This window comes from Citrus clementina, unplaced genomic scaffold, assembly GCF_000493195.1.
Source record: "Citrus clementina cultivar Clemenules unplaced genomic scaffold, Citrus_clementina_v1.0 scaffold_4, whole genome shotgun sequence".
NCBI lineage: Eukaryota > Viridiplantae > Streptophyta > Magnoliopsida > Sapindales > Rutaceae > Citrus > Citrus x clementina.
Genome location: NW_006262274.1, coordinates 4,835,440 through 4,850,710, shown reverse-complemented (window position 1 = coordinate 4,850,710; position 15,271 = coordinate 4,835,440).

Sequence of the window (15,271 nt, the reverse complement as noted above, 5' to 3'; positions counted from 1 at the left end):
TATAATTCAGACTTTCCCTTATTCCTTTAAGATACCTAAAACATGCAAGCTTCTGAACACGAATCCATCTTCTCTATCTCTGATTCTAGTAAATTCCAAATACGAATGTGTCTCAAACTATGTTTGTGACTTTTTCATAATATCTTGGAGTAGTAGACACCGAGATAGATAAAACTAAGTTCAATAAACTTTGTAGTTTCAAATACTAGTATCTGGAATCAAAAAGGTAAATGATAAACCACTTAGTATATATCTTGTCTTATCCAAAAGAATCTTGTTTCTCCATTTAATTACACTATTGTATCATAGTGTTCATTGACAACCAAATAGTGCTTGAATTCTCCATAGAGATATTCTTTGTTTCGATCATATCGAAGTTCTTTTATGTTCCTGTCTAATTGCTTCTGTCTTATCCACGTACTCTTTTGAATTTCAAAAGCAATGGAATCATGACGCATTTAGACAAACATAAATAAAATGAATATTCATCAACAAGATTGATAGAATACTCATAACCTCTTATAACATGTAAACTGATTAGTCCGTATACATTTGTATGCGCTAAATCATCAAATACAATGTTATGCTTTTAGCTCAAAAAGAGCATTCTTGTCATATTACTTTTCTAAATAAGATTTATAGAGTTACAATGATCAATCTTAATAGGCCAACAAGTCTATCATTAATCATTTTCTTAAAATCTTATTATAGTTTATATGACTTAAGCATAAATATCAGAGGTGATTTTTGGTTAGAAGAAACATTTCTTTTCTTAGATAAATGCATATACTTTTTATCATTATATCTTACTTTGAATAGATCAATGTACTTCTATGATATAAATTGTCTTTATAAATAACCAAAATAAGTAATAAACAGAGGATCCATAAATAACAGTGTACTCCTGTTTATTAAAACAAGCCACCGAAATTAAATTCCTCTAATATTTGGAAAAATAAAGACAAATACCAAAACTAAAGTCTTGTAAAATTGATCTAGTCTTTCAATTGATATAAACTAGCACGTCCTCAACTGCTGTTTGAAGCTTTCTTCACTTAATCTCTTGGTTTCCTGAAAACCAAATAAATGAATTATAAATAAGATTAGTTATCTCAGAATTTATTATTGAATGAATCAATAGAAATCTGAACTAATTAGGAAGCTTAAAGATTTCCTATACCTGATTTTAATAATCTTAGGACAATCTTTCTTCCAGTGACCCTTCTGTCCACATTTGTAACACTTGCCTTTTGGCTTGCCACTTCTTTTAGTGGACAGTTTGCCGATCCCAACTCTTGCTTGCTCATTCTTGTCTTTCGACTTAAGCCTTGAAGAGAATCCTTTTTCAGGAAGTTTTCTGCTATGATAAAATTCTTCTATAGCATGTAGTTCGTGCATTAATTCAATTAAGGTCATATCTTTATTGTTTAAGATATAGCTGACCTTAAACTCTTTGAATGTATCAGGTAAAGATTCAATCACCATGTTAATCTTTGATTTATCATTGATTTGAACACCATGAATCTCTACCTCATTCAAATAGTCCATCATTTTGAGGACATGATCACGAACTTTTGTGCCCTCTTCCATCTTAGTATCCGTAATACGTTTTAATGCTGCTTCTCTGGCAAAATGGGTATTTTGCTCAAACATCTGATGAAGACTAGCCATTATTTCAGTGGCTGTTTCCATGCTCCGATGTTTCTTATGCAGTTCCATAGAAATCGAAGCCAATATATAGCGCTTAGCCATTTTGTTAGCTTCGCACCATTTCTCATAAGGCTCCCTCTGATTTCTATAATCGTATAACGATGGTTCAGGAGGGCAAGGCTGGGTCAACACATATTTGCTTCCTTTAGCAATGAGGATATTAAATAGATTGCGTTTCCAATCTAAATAATTTTCGCCAGTGAGTTCATTTTTAACAAGGATAAATAATAATGGGTTGATGGAAGACATTTTCTGAAAAAACAAAATACACATGCATAAATACTTTGAAACAATATTCACAATAAATGACAAAAATGCAAAAAATCATAAATGCATTTTAATTTATTGTAACGATAATCTAGTACCGCTTCGACAAGCTATCCGTTGGGGAAGTCATGTCTACACTTACTAGACCCAATTATCCATTAGATTATTTACTTTCATGTAAAGACATGATAAATAATTATCGTTCTCCTTTTGGGCCTAAATTTGTTAACAGAGCTTCGTTGGGAAGGTTAATAACAAACTTTAGTTGAGTGTATAACCATTGTTTCAATCTACGTATTTTTCATATCAATAGTCACCGTTGGGGTGAACAATCGATTGAAAAATATTTCAATTTTATCTTTGAAGAAGTTCATCAAATAAAATATCTAATATATATACCCTCCGAAGGGAGCATCACCGTATCATGAAGTCGAGGTATATATATAATTTTATTATTGAACTAACAATGGAGCCCGTGGGAAAAATTATCTTGAATTTTCCCTCTCCCACTCAATATTTTAAAATTGATTTTTCATTTTTAAAACATACATATTGTTAATTGCATGCTTCCTATAATATTATCTAGATGATATCCAATATTATTAAGCATAGGCAAATTTCAAACAATATAATGAAATTCATAATTAATGAATGACATGTATCATTATGCATAGAGTGGCACCACCTATTCTATATGACATGTTATCATGGCATGTTGACATCCAAAACATAACATATAGAAAAACAATTAAATAATCTTAATTCATGGCTTTCCTAATAATGAAAAATAGATTAACCCTAAGCCTAATCTTCATTGGGCTTCTTGTCAATGTCCATCTTCCATAAGCTTGTTTTTGTTAATGGACTAGGGGAAATTGGGCTTTTAAATTTATAATTGGTCCAATTTTAATTTTGAAAGGAAATAAATAAATAAATAGTTTTATTTTTTTTATTATTAAAATAAAACTTTTGGACCAAAAATAAATTTAATGTATTTAATTTTGTCTATGCATTTTTAATCCATTAAGCCCAATTGAAATTGGGCCTAAAACTAGGATTCATTAAACCCAAAACTGTTTTTGGATTTAAACGCAAAAAATTAAAACTTTTCTGCCCAAATGAAAACTTATGGAACCATAGGGACCTCCATGATAGAAACCATGAAACCCTAATTCCATATTTTTCTTTCTCTCTTCCCCAGCCGCCATCTCCAAAAACCTATCCCCTGTTCACTGTTTCCAGCCATCGACGCCGAACCACCCGCCGCCATGTTGCCGGAAACGCTCCAAACTCGCGCACGCAACTTGCTGCTCGTGCAGCTCGCGCTACTGGCCACGCTGGCCGCGCGCGCTGTTTGCTGCGCGTGCAGCCTGTGCCAGCGCGTGCTGCGCGCACAAGCCACGCTTCCCGCGAGCGCTGGCTGCTGGCTTGCAGCGCGCGCTTGCTGGCAACATGTGTTGCTGGCCGTGCGCTGCTTGCTGCTGGTTGCCGCTGTCAAAATTCCCGGCCTCCGTCGCTCCGATCTTGAAAATCCGAGATTAATTTACAAATTTCCTAGGCCAATTTTGGCTTACAAAAATTCTATAACAGTAAAATAAATCATGAGGGAAACATGGTGATAAAAAACCACCCCTCCTATTACAGATCCAAAGAAAAAATACAACAGAAAATCTAACCATGATTAAGACAAACCAAAACATGCTTTATTCATATATTAAACAAATAATATATATCTGAATAAATTGTGCCACTCTAATACATAAATATCAAGATTAATTTCATACGAAATTCTTATATATTAATATGAGATGGCTCTGATACCAATTGTTGGGGAAAAATTAGGTTTTTAAATTTTTATAAAACCTTTTAAGGACCGCTCTCATATAATATATAGGAATACGTAATCCAGAAATCGTACCTTGAAAATCCGAGTTGGCTTTTCCTGCTGAAGTGTTTTAGGCTCCTAGATCACGATCCGCCGCCACCACTCATGTTAGATCACGATCCGTCACCACCACGCTTGTTAGATCACGAACAGTCTCCAATGATCTTCCAGGTTATGACTCAGGTTCGATCTGCACTTGACGTGTGGGCGCCTTTATCACTACCAAAGCAACTAGCACGAGAAAATTTTTCTCTCAACAATAGAGAGAAAAATCTTTTTCTCTGATCTGTATAAAGTGGCTTCCGTCTTTTTCTTTAGGAAAAAATAAGCCTTTTATATCACCCTTTAGTGAAAACCTTAGGCTCCAAATAATGCTCTAAATAAAACTCACGTTATTTTCTTTTTCAATAGGGGACCCACCTTGTAAAATAACATAAGGCCCCTTATACAAAAGCTAATTAAATGGAGCCTCTCACTAAATGATATATTTAGGCTTTTGACCCAAATAGCTAGTTATCTTACTTATTAGTCCAGTAGTGGTGCAGTCAATTAAATGAGCTAACCCGGGGATCATTTGGGAACATACAATAGTGGCTACAATAATTAGGCCTGTAATTAAACTAGCCCAATTATTTAATTCCAAATCTACTCCACTAAAAGATTGGAACTGACTTCCATAATTGTATGCTCGAATAATAATTCGTCCCAAGCCACATTGATTTCTTTACTGCACAATCCTTTGTACCACATCGTTAATTAAATTGATATCTCAACTGTCCAATCAATTTAATAACATCTTATTCCTTGATCCTTACTGGTTTCCTCTAATGATCATTTTCAACATACTAAATATGTTGACACACTCTGGCCAGAGAATTCTATGATCAAGTACCGAAAACCTATCAAGAGATGTGTTGTACAAATTCTATATTGTTAATCCATAACTCCAATACTCATAATTGCTCCCACCAAGATACCGGGTAATCTTGACCACAAGGATGTGTCGTGCCCATTGGTAACTCAAATGAAATAACAATCACAATCATGAAATCATAATTAACTCAAGATTAAGATTACAGTAAAATCAACGCCTATGAGATTTAATAAGTCTGACAGTTATTACAAAGTTAATTAAATCTCATATGTGATCCTGTTCAATGTAGTCGTACTACATCAATAAATTCATACATGATTAAGACAAATCATTCAATGAATTTATTACAGTCTATACCTAAATAAAGTGCCCAACTTTATTTATCAACTGCGAACTAAATTTATTTAATCATAAGATAACTTGTATTTATGTCTTCTGTGAATCCACATGGTGATCACATAAATACATATAATATGATTAAATGGACTTTAATACAAATATTATTGCAATTAAGATATTTGAATAAAATACCTCATTTATTTTATTAATCAGAAAAATTGTTTATTACAATTAAATAAACACATATGCTTTTAAAGAGCATATTTTCCCAACAGCGTCCACGTGTAGCAAGCCACCCACTCGTCGCACCAAAGACTTTTTTGCCTCTCCTGCGCTCTCTCTAAGCCTTGTATAACTCCAAAATCCTAAATACTTTATTGTGTTATTTTATTTTATTTTTCCGTTATTTGCTTTGCTATGTTATTTTTTAGTAGTTTATTTCATTTTTGTTGGTGTGGGTGTTGTGTTCTTGACGAATTATTAATTATCATTAGCAGGCTGGACTATTCCGGGACACGGACGCTGCGGTGGCGATGAATAATGAGGTTGGGGAAGGAGATGAAGGCAGTGGAGGAGCAGGAGAAGGATCATCAAGATCAGATGATGACTTTGATGGAGGTGGTGATGATGATCAGCAAATTAGAGAAATGTAAGCGTATTTTTTGGCTTGGTGCAAACTAGTCGGAAGGGCTTTCGTACCCACTTGGATTTAAGTTATAATGAGTTCGATGGTGAGTTTAATACTTGTTCTTTGTCACACATTTTGAGCTTGGTGGGGCTTCAAAAACAAAGGATTAAGCTCACCAGCAAGCTCATTATAGCTTAAATCTATGTGGGTTTGTAAGCTATTTCAAGTTCCCAAAACTAGTTGGAATTGAGCCAGATAACTTATTCCTCGCCAAATTCAACTTTTTCAAACAACTGAAACGACCTAAGCTCTCAGGGATGGAACCTGTAAGCTTGTTATTTTCCAAATAAAATACTTGAAGATGGAGAGAGTCACAAAATTCTGGTGGAACGGAACCTGTTAAGCACCGGTTCCGAAATAATATTGTAAGATGTGAACGATATCATAATATCATGCATATTATCCATAGTGTAACAGATATAAACTCAAGTTAACTTTGATATCTTTCGGAAACTTCAATACATGATTGCTACTAATTGAGAGCTTGATTGTACATTTTCCTCAAACCTACTGTAAAGAAAATCTACTGTATTATATACAATCCACTATCAGCAGGCAGGGCCGGCTTTAGAGTATATGGGGCCTTAGGCAAAATTTTTTTGTAGGGCCTTTTTTTATTTTGTAATTTCAATACTCAAAGAAATATAAAAGACTACAAAATTTATTCGACTTTTAACTCTTGAATTTTAATAGTAATAAAAAAGATCTTAAAAATTTTCAAAAACCAAACTTAAAAAAATAAGCAAGAAGATATCTTTTTTACTTCCATTAAAATTATTACAAAAATAAACAAACAAATAAATAAAAACAATATTTTTTTCAAATAGAATATTTTTTTATTTAGAATAGCAGAAAATTGAGATGATGAATTGATTATCAAATAATAGATATGCACTTTGTATTTTAAGAAACTAATTTTTTCTTTTTAAAATGAATCAATGAATGTAATAATTCTCTTTGTAAAAAAAAAAAAAAAGAGAGCAAGAAACCTATTTATCTATTGATTTTTTATACTACAAGGAATTAAAAGGAATATTAAAAGTCAAAATTTTTCATTTTTTTAGGAAAGTTAAAAGGTAAAAAATGTAAATTTTTTTAAAAAAACTAATAATGAATGAATTAATGACTAAACAATTTTATTAATTATATCTTTTGAACATTAAGGCTACCAAATATTGATTTTCTATAAATAAATAAAAAATAATTCTAAGTTATGGTATAATTGTTAATTATAAAGATGTCTAATAGGGTTTTCTACAATACATAATTTTTTTTAAAAAGATATTTATTAATTAAAGAACTATTAAGAAATACTCAAAAAAAAAATGAGGCCTTAAAATAATATAGGACCTTAGGCAATCGCTTTTCTCGCCTATACTTAAAGCCACCATTGTCAGCAGGATAAGAATATGAAAGTTTCAGTTAATACAAAATCAAATAATTTATCACAATCATTGAATATCAAGATTTTCTTAGAAGAAAAAGTACATATAGTTCATCCAAAACATGCACACCAATTTCAGTAATATTTTTCATACCACGTGGGAAAATATAAACAGAACGTTTCTACTGGTTTTAGATTGAGAATTAAAGACCAATGACTATCTTAATTAACTTAAGATTATTAATATAATAGGTTTCCTAATAAGTATGCCTATTTAGAGTATTTGGGGATGCTACTAGAAAAACGAAATTTAAATTGTACAGAACCTAGTTATCTGATGTTAAAATCTGAAACTTCGAGAATCCATACAAAAACATAGTTGATTTCTACCAGGTGCAGTTCGTAATTGAAAATTTACAATACCATGTCCACTGAATCTCAAACTTTTTACTACAAATTAACCACTACATCAAAAGATAAATTCTGGGAATGAACTACCACAAGTACGCCTTACAAATGCAAATGACCAAAAGATTTTTGAGATTGTAAAGAGATGATACTGAGGGATAACGTATGTTCATGTTGTCCCATTTAGGTGGCAAAGAAGCCTTGATTATTCGAGCAGATACGATTTGGAAATCCTACGATAGGGTCTCGGTTCATAACAAGAGTAACTCAATTTGCCGAAACTGACATGCATGATCAAAGTCTCCTCAACCTCAAGATCAGACTCAGTGTCTGTGTCTGAGGTTATTCCATCCAGGTCTTCAACCGCATTTCGTCCTTCAGGTTTATTTGGATCTATATTTTGGAGCTGGTCCAGAAACAAGTAAAATACTTCGAATCTACATGGAAATCACTGAACTAACAAGACAAGCATGCACCAAAAGAAAGGTATCTACCATTACCTGACCAGAAAAATGCAAAGAATGTATCCCCCCCACATTTAATTTCTGCCTTGATTGAGCTGATACGTCCAACCTGTAAATTTTAGCAGAGCATATACTTCATCGGAAACAACAGGGGAAGTGTTGAGTGCAATACAGCAAGACTTGCACAGGGTATCTATGGGTTGAGGTTGACCCAATATAAACAATTTTAAAGTGCCTTATTTACCACAAGTTACAATTTCGCAATGGAAGCGAAAGTCGAACTTTGCTCAGAGGTTTCAACTTTCTGTATATTCTTGAGAATATGGGGAGTACCACACTATCATTCAATCAAACGGATAAGTCAAACTAGTATCGCCCATAATATGATAACAACACTACATAACATACCATGTCTCAATGGCCCTCAGTTGATCAATTTTAGCTTGACACGTCAACAAGAATGGACGCAGTGTGAGGGCCCTGAGTTGATCGACCTTAGCTTGTGTAATGGCCCTGAGTTGATCAAATTTAGCGTGTGTAGTGGCCCTGAGTTGATCAGCTTTAGCTTGACACCTCAACAAGAATGGACTCAAGTAGTTCTCGTACAACTGCCTTGCCCCCTAACAAGAAATAAGGAAGTTTATCACCATGAGTTAACTTGAAGTCAAAAGTTAAACATATTAAGCTACATTAATTTTCATCACAAATAAATATAAATACAAGTACACTTCCCCATTTTTTCAATATGATCCAAAGTTACAAGCGTTATTTTTAAACTTACATCAGTAGATGGAAGCTGAAGCCATACAAGAAATGCAAATTTCAGGTGATAATACATGGGAAACCTGAAATGATGAAACAAGATAAGGCAGTAACATCAATTAGGCATAGATAATTAAGCGTCGTGCGTATATGCGTGGGAAAAGATGTACACTTGCTTATCTTTTCGAAATATATATGATAAATACTTACTACACAAGCAAAAGGAAGAAATCACTAGTACTCAAAAACTTTACCAAGTAAGAAACTTGTCTGCAAAAGCCTCAGCAATGCTAAAAGTTCCATAAGCTGCAAATAGTCAGTAGGACAAGTACTATCAAAAGTTCATCAAGGGCAAGCACCAATGCCAGATATATATCCTCAGATCAAACCAGCCTTATCTTTTATTGATTACAAAATTTATCAACATGTGATAAGAATTTCTGCACATTTGTTACTTTCATCATTGATGGTCATCATGAATAGTAGAGCTATATATTTTCACCCATGCAAGATCTCAGCATCACTATAACCATAAAGGTAATATTCAATTTTTTTGCCCAACTGATCAAAGCATCTAACAGGAAAACACTTGGGCTAAAAATAATGGAAACAGAGGAAATTTAGGAGTCTATGAAAACCTCATGTAACAAAACAAGCAAGGTGACAAGCCTAACAAAAAATAATAATAATAAATTATAAAAATAAAAATAAATTCCAACCTGCCCAATACATGAGCCACTTTTGTTGCTCATCTTCATCTTTCCTCTCAATTCCCTTGAATGTTGAGTACACTGGTAAAGCAACACCCACAGAGCAGCTGTACAAGCACCCAAAAATGAAAAATAAAAATAACAAAAACAAAAATAAGAATAAAAAAATTTCTCTAGATTATTTAGCACTGGACACGCAGACCGGACATCGCCATGTAGCACTGCTACTCACCGTAAGGTGAGAACAATAAAAGATTACTCCAAGATTACATCGATATCTATGTAACACATTACAATAATAGTCGATGCAAGGTTTAGCATACATGATCTACTATTAATCAAACAAACAAATAAGCTGGATCTGGAGAGAGCCATTTCAATAATCTTTTGAGGATAATTTCTCTATTTGTTTTTCAATTTATTCATAAACGTGTGAACTGTGCAGATGACTGACATTTGCACTTCAGTGAAGTGACTCCTTGGCAGTTTTTTGCGTGGCGAGCAAGTAGAACAAAACGGTGTCGTTCACTATGAAACTTGGGAAATTTATGCTCAGTGGCCGAGAAGAATCGGTCTCGTTGGATCATGTTGTGGGCTTTTCTGTGGTTGATTCACAAAGCCCACGTAAATCAATTATATACATATATTTTGTCATGTGAATTCTAAAAATTCTTAATATATTTTTTTTGGGTATTGATGATATTCTGATCAGTGAAGCGATTTGTTTTAATCAATTTAAAAATTGTAGTACAAATACTCATGTGTTAGCACCCTGCACTGCTCAGATCTAATTACTGAAGAAGAAAAACTTTAGCTTTAAGTTATTAGCAGTATTAGAAGTGAATGAGAGTAACTGTCGAATTAAAGTTGTTTGAAATTAAATCTCTTTGAAAGTCTATTCGTAATCTAATGAAAAATAGTGTAATAAAGTTCAAATAATTTCTGATTTTGGTTGCATGTATTTATTTTAAAATTTTGGATTAATCATGATGATGGAGCGGGACAGCGAGAGCAGAATTGATACTTCATGATAACATAGCAAGGTAGCGAAAGTGGAATTAATAGTGAAATTGTAGATTACATTCTAATTGAAACTGATTAAATCTCATTCTAATGCAAACAACTAAATAAGAATTTAATAATGTGTTAAATGAGATAAGATTACACTCTAACCCAAATGATTCTACAAGAGAGGTTTCAATAGATAATCCCAAAAAGAATTTTAAAAGAAGGGTTTTATTGAATAAATAAAGCTAAAGTTATGAAAACAATAAAGAGACATCTCTATTTATAATGAGGTAAAAGTTAAGCTAAAAAGGAAACTAAATAATAATTATAATAGAAATAAAAAACTAAAACATGGTGCTAATTAAAATAGAAAATAACAAAATACCTATAATTATATAATTCTAAAATTCTAAAATAACGTCTTATATCACACGATAATCTTGAATGTTAAATCAATAATTCTTTATTAATAATGGCATGTTTATCAACTTTGACATGTCCTTGGCCATGTAAAATTACATGAAGCTCACACGGCACAAGTATAAAATCTCAACCTATGTACCCCAAATTGCCTTAATAAAGTTATTACTTGGAACATACATGCATATTTTTTAGACTGATATTACAATCAGATAACTACTGATCTGTTTATATTTTCTACGCTTACTAATTTTTTAGGAATATCTACTCCACTTATATTTTATAATGAAGAAAACAGTCTCCACTCAATTTTTTTTTTTAATTGATGGAGGAATTCAATCTCCATATTTCAATATGGAATCATTTGGCCGAGTAGCAAATACACATTTTTCTAATTCCAATAAATGATATACCAACGAGACGCATAACAGTAAAATTATATATACAATATTTTGAGATCAAGATTTTGGCGCCAATAAATTTGTTTCCCTCAGGGTCTTAACGGTGAATTCAACATTGGTAGTTAATTTCAATCATCATCATCAAAATTTTATAATTATTATTATTTCCTAATACGGTGTGGGTGTGACGCTCGTCACTGTCAGTGGGCTGGGAAAAGTTGAATGAAGTCACCACTTGTGGATTTTTGGGTAGGGAGCATGGAGAACAAAACGGCGTCGCTCACAATAGAAATTTTGTCCGTGGTGACCAAGGAGATGATACGGTGTCGTTAAGGCTAGAAATTTAAGAGGATTCCACTACCCTGGGGAGGTCTTCTTCTTGTTTCACCCTTTTCTTATTAAATATAATATAATTATATTTATTAAAATAAAATAATGTTACATTTATTTAAAAGTAAAAATATCATATCTATTTAAATAATATTATTATATTATTTAATAATAATACATTTATTAAAAATAATAATATTAGGCTTATTAAATATAATATTATTATATTTATTTAATTTTAATAGTATTATATTTCTTTAATATTAATTAATAATAATGATAATAATAATAAATAGTTTATTCTAAGAAAATATTAACTTTGCAGTATATTATTAATGATGATGTTTCATTTGTATTGCCCTTATCAATAATTTTAGTTTAATTAATTAAATAAAAATTAAATAAAAATTACGGTTTATATAATTAAGAATATTGATAATTATTATTAATTTATATAATTAAAATTAATAATAAAATAAATATTTTATTTTACAAATATATTTTTTTATTCACTTGTAACTAAAATCTATAATTTTTTAAATAAGGGTAAAATTATAATTTAAAACAACTGACTCCCAATCTAAAACAAATAAACACATAAATGGAATTTTGATTTCTATTTCATACTCTTATTTTAATGTAAGTAAACAACCTATTTTTACTCTTAATCTCATAATTCCTGCTCTAATATGAGAAGTAAATGCTACGCAAATAGCAGCCAAAGGTATCAAAAAGGAAGCAACTAGACTGATCCAGGCCTAAGATCTATTAAATAAAATTATGGTCCAGTCTCATTAGATAGGCATGTTGGCTTTGTTCTAGTCCCATATGTGGATGGCAAAAAATCCCTACAGGCACAAGGGCCTGTTACGTTAAAATTAGGCGTCAGGTCTAATTTTATCCATATTTTATAAAAAATTAAATCGGGATATAAATTTTTATACCTATTCATTGGGTGCATTAGGTATGGGTATAAAACACTAATACTTGTACGCAATTACTAAACCCTTTGACCATTGTTGACTTATTTATTTTAAATATTTTAAAAATTATTTTAGAATAAATGTATAATTTAGGGTGAAAAGTGGGGAGTATATTGAGAAAAGTTGCAGCATAATAGCAATTTTTATTGCCAACTTGGAACTGAACTTTGCAACTTAATGCCCTTCCCTACATTTCCTACATCTTACAATTTAGTAAAATATATTGGCTGCATATTCATCATCTATCTATAGACTACATTTCCTTCTGTGTTTCTTAGGAAAAACAAAATGTTTGTTTTTTTAGTAGATAGTCGATGCTTCCAATGCGCATCAACACCGTCATGCAGTTATCCTGCAAATTATGACGTCAAATTATAGATAAACGCTTTTACTTGTAAAATTATGATTCATTACTCTTCATATGTTCAGTGTTGATATTATTTTTGGAAAATGAATATTAGATTTGCAAATTAACTAAGAGTTTCAACAAAGTATAGAGACATTAACAGTTGTACCAAGAGCGCTTCTAATTATTGCTAACAAGAAGTGCTTAGTTAAATAATTATGATATTTAAGTGTGTTTGTCTTGCACATTTTTAATATATTGTTGCTTCTATTGTAGGCTATCGTTTGATAAGATGCATTGGAGACTCCTGGATTCATTACTTATTTTTGTAAGACTTTGTATCGTAGGCTTGTATTTGTATTTGCGTATACTTTTAATTTTTGACTTGGAGACTTGCGGCTTGATGTTAATCTCTCATTTTCAGTATATAATTTGAACTTTATGGATGGTATCATGATAATTAATTTTAGTGTGTTAATGTTGTAATGAACAACGTTGAATTTGTGTTGTAATTGACAAATATCAGGAAAATGAGATAAAATATTGACAAATAGTCAAATATCACAAAATTATAAAAAAATTAAGCATTACAAATTTGTGACAGCTTCCACCTGTCACAAAACTTGCATCCAACCCATTACTTTATGTGACCGCATTTAGGTGGTTATTCATTTTGGTGACCGTTACGACCTTTTGTTACTGCACGCCAAAAATACAGTTAAAAAGCATTTGTCGTTACAAAGCTGTCATGAATGTCATATGTAACTGCAAAATAACAGTCACATAAATAACTTTTTCTTGTAGTGGGATTAATTAGTTTGAAAATGTGTTGAAATTAGACAAGTAATACAATTAATATCATGAGATTGACATTCTTTAAATTTCATATATGGTTCAAATAAGTAAATAAAAGTAACTTCGGGGATTAATAAGAAGTATTAGTACCTAAGGGACTGAGTGTAAAATCTGTGTGTCTAAAGTTACCTTAATTGATTAAGAAATAAAATCATTAAATTTTAAAAAATTATTATTATTACTATTTACATTGAGATAAAAAAAATTAAAGAAATAAAATTAATAAAATATAAATATATTTTCTAGTTAGCAATCAAACATGATTATATAACTTTACTTTTGTTCATTCTTATGGTTTCTATAAAAGAAATAATTTTTTATGTGTATTATAATAAAAACGAACACACACCATTCACAAGGACAACCGACGGTAACGATTTTTTTCCCCCCTCTTGCTCCTAATGATAAATGATTGATAAAAATGAGTAAAGGTAAAGTTTTCTAATCATGTTTGACATGAATCACATGATTTTAATTTTTTTTTTTTTGGTCCCACATCGCAAAAACTGAAAATTCTTAAGCGTAACAAAAAAAAGTATTTTATGCGCCCAGGCAAACACCGCAAATTGACGCGGATGGGCTGAGAAAAATATTTAAGCCCAGGAAAGTCCCCGGGCCTCGTTATGCTGAGAAGCATCCTTGGTAACAAGAGATCCGCGGCCCGGAAATTCTTCTCGCACTCGTGCGAGCTGCTGAGACACGTGTGGAGCTCTGAATTTCTCATGGTATTTGGCCGATTACACAGTTATTCACGTGCTTTCATAAAGCAACTGAACGGGGCTTACAATCTTGCGGTTCATTCTTTTCTTTAATAAAGTGATATAAAATATCATTTATTTCTTAATTTAAAAGCTCTGTTAAAAATAACGGAACGGAACTTTCATATTATTTGGCAGCATCTTAAGTAGAGTTTTTAATTATTAAATAAGTTATTTTGTCTTAATTTTTAGAAAATTTTAATTTTGGGCCATATCTTTTCTTATGGAGAGGGTATGGCATGAGTTCAACTCTTATTGGGAGAGTTGTGGCTCTCACTTCTTACTCTATCAAAATCCTTAGATTATTTGACAAAGTTTAGTCCAATTATAATTAAACTTAAACTCATATATTTTAAATAAGTTTAATTACGAATGTTCATTTCATGATATAAATTTGTATATTTATACTATTTTACAATTACTAATAGAATGTTTTGAGATAAATATTTAAATTTATATTAGTAGTTTCAACTATCTAATTTTATTTATAAATCATCAATTAGTCCAATCTAATCCTCAATAAATAATTTTGTTCAATCCTATCAAATTCAGTTTAATACAATCTTATTTAATGAGCATATATTCTGTTTAATCCAGCTTACCAAATGTGAATCTTGCATTCCTCCTATAATCCAGCACGGCACACTTTTGATCTTTTAGCTTTTTCCACACACAATCT